This window comes from Artibeus jamaicensis, unplaced genomic scaffold (assembly GCF_021234435.1).
Source record: "Artibeus jamaicensis isolate MK-2021 breed Jamaican fruit bat unplaced genomic scaffold, CSHL_Jam_final scaffold_474, whole genome shotgun sequence".
In the NCBI taxonomy this organism is placed as follows: domain Eukaryota; kingdom Metazoa; phylum Chordata; class Mammalia; order Chiroptera; family Phyllostomidae; genus Artibeus; species Artibeus jamaicensis.
Window position 1 is genome coordinate 32,886,261 of NW_026522046.1, and position 3,212 is coordinate 32,889,472.

The 3,212-nt window shown below is 31.8% G+C and overlaps 1 pseudogene; it reads right to left on the reverse strand.

Annotated features, from left to right (window-relative positions):
• Nucleotides 1–2,146: 2,146 nt before the first annotated feature.
• On the reverse strand, nt 2,147–2,267 carry LOC119061341 (uncharacterized; annotated as a pseudogene).
• Nucleotides 2,268–3,212: the final 945 nt, after the last annotated feature.

Consider the following 3,212-nt stretch of genomic DNA (forward strand, 5'->3'; position numbering starts at 1 on the left):
ATTTTCCAATAATGTCATAGTAGTATTAATGCTAGAAGATGGTAATTTATTAAGCATGAAATATTCTTTTTAAAAATTAATTCTTTTTTATTATTATTTAATTATTTTTCAACTACAGTATTCTGTCTTTTACTCCCATCTCAGCCCACCCCCCTGAGCCCCCCACCTCCCTCCCATTTCCACCCCCCTTAGTTGTTGTCCATGTGTCCTTTATACTAGTTCCTGTAAATCCTTCCCCTTTTTCCCCTGAAATTCCCTCCCCTCTCCCCTCCGGTCACTGTCCCCCTGTTCTCAATTTCAGAAGGAGCTCCTACCCTTTGCAACAGCTTGGATGGAACTGGAAAGTATTATGCTGAGTGAAATAAGCCAGGCGGTGAAAGACAAATACCATAAGATCTCACCTTTAACAGGAAGCTAAACAACAAAACAAATAAACAAGCAAAATAAAAATGATACTGAAAGCATGAAATATTCTGAATAGAAAAATTTTAGATACTTATTGAACAGCTAAATTTTATAATTTTGAAATGTTATGGAAGGCAAGATCCCTTCTAGGTGGATCTCTAGGGTCTGTAATGAAACACCTACCCCAGCACTTACAACTTCATAAATACTTTTTCCCATTTGTTCCTCTTTCTTACCATGACTGAGTCCACATTAAAAGAAAAGCCTCAGGTTCAAAACTCATCAGGACACCATGTATTTTGTTTTACTCTCTTTCTATATCTCATCTTCTTAAAATGAAAATATGGTACACGTTAGCTATTGGAATGTTCTTTTCTTGCTAGTTAGGTATTCTAATTGAATGTGTGTGCGCACATGTGTATATGTGTATGATATTAGAAATAAAATGAAGCTTATTTAGTCAAATTTCCCGTCATTTATATTTATAAAATAATATTTAAATAGATTAAGGGAATTACTGATTACTAGATCTAATCTGTAAAACAAAGAACATCAGGAATGGCCTTTGCTGACATACAACGTATTGGTACTTTTGATTCTAAAGTGTTTGATTCTAAAGATTCTCATAAATTTTTCATTAATTTTTTTATTTAGTGTTGTTCAGTTACAGTTGCTCCACCTTTTTCCTCATGCTGATTTCTCCCTTTCCCCTCCATTCTCTCAAGTCAATCCTCCCCCATTTTTCATGCTCATGAGTCTTCTATTCATGTTCCTTTGCTTGTCCTTTCTCTTTCTTTGCAATATTTTCAAAAAATAAAATTCTTCTCTGGTTCTACATACATCCAGTTGAATGTGCTATTTTTTCTTTCTCTGACTAAAATAATTTGTTTCATTTTCAGAACCTGTTATGCCATTTAAAATTTATCATGGACTTAATAAAATCCAGCAAATAATATCGAACATTCAGAAAAGTGGTTTTCCCACAAACTAAGTGCTTCTGATACTACATTGATCAATATAATTATTTATAAACACTTCACTTACTTATGAAGCTATGTAAACCAGCCACATATACTAAATAATATTATATTAAATTTCTAAAATGATTTTTTCACATAATTCTTTGATTATGAATCTCTTTAACTTAACTTTATCGGAGAAGCACATTATCTATCCTTCCATCCTAAATGATAGCTTTGCTGGATAGAGTAATCTTGGTTGTAGGTCCTTGTCTTTCACCAAGCCCTTATTATATAAAATGTTAAAGAGAATTAACTGAGAAAAAGGAGATAAAAAATACAAACAGAAAATGACAACAAACTCACAATTATCAACAACCAAACCTATAATGAACAAAAACAAAAACATAAATGAATAAAGCAAACAACTAGAACAGGAACAGATTTAGAGAAATAGAGATCTTATGGAGGGTTATCAACAAAGAGGTGGAGGAGAGAGAATGGGGGAAAAGGTACAGGGAATAAGAAGCATAAATGGTAGATACAAAATAGACAGGGGGAGGTTAAGAATAGAATAGGAAATGGAGAAGCCAAAGAACTTATATGTATGATCCATGGACATGAACTATGGTGGGGGATGATGGTGGTGGGAGCGGTGAGGGTTACAGGGCAAAGGGGAATAAAGGAGAAAAATGAGACAACTGTAATAGCATAATCAATAAAATATGTTAAAATTAAAAAACACAAACATTTATTTTTATTTATTTATTTAATTTTTACCCAGATGTTTCTTTCTAATGGATTGACCATTACATTTCCTAAGCTCGGAAATGGCCACATTGCTTTAGGCTCCTGCTTGAAACCAGCAGCTTCGGCAAATTGCTGGCCTTGATTCAGGGCCAATGTTTCTTAATTAACACTTTGACAAAATGATGATGGATACGTCAATGATTATTACCAACAGGAAGATATTTATAAATGAGGTTGACTTAAGATTCATTATCTTGGGCGGCACTAGAAATGTTGATAATTCAAAGTATTTAATAACCTTTAGGTCAAAATCACTGACCAGTCTGAATTGATGTAGCTCAATACTGCTGCTGATGGTCTGAAGAATAGTGTTGACATTGTCTTTTACAATTCTTTCTTGAAACACAAAATTAAATTTCTGAAGTATTTGTGTGGGAACATATCCACTTATCAATTCCACTCATTTCCTTAAGTATTTAGAGAAACCATACGGCTGACATCATTTGACAAAATGAAGTGAAGAACATGAAGGTAAAAATTTCTTTACAGGTCTAAATTTAAAAGAGATTTCAAAATACAAGTTAGTTAAAATTTTTGCTACAAAATAATATCAAATTGCTACATGGTTGATGTGCTATAAGGTGATGTCAAATTGAACAAAATAAGTTTTATTACTAACCAAAAGTACAAAGTTTGAATACTAAACATGTTTTTACATTAGATGACACTTTTATTTTAACATGTGCAGTTTTCATAAAGCAAATTATTCATAGTAATGTATCTATAATTATTCAAAAGCTTTCTATGAACACGCTTTATGATAGACATTTCCACTCAGTCAATGTAACTAAAATCTAATGTAATTACTCTAAGGAAATAATAAAAATACATATAAGATTTGTTATATATTATAGTCACTATTTTCTGGGAAATAAAACAATAATCTCAAATTTAGCAAAATATGACATAGCAAACATAGTTTACATAAAATACTTCCACATTAAAAGTTCAGGTTTAGTACTAAGAACAAATTTCAAATAAGAGCATTATTTTTCTCTCTTGATGTCTTTATTTGAATTGTGTATTAGCTCTTCCCTT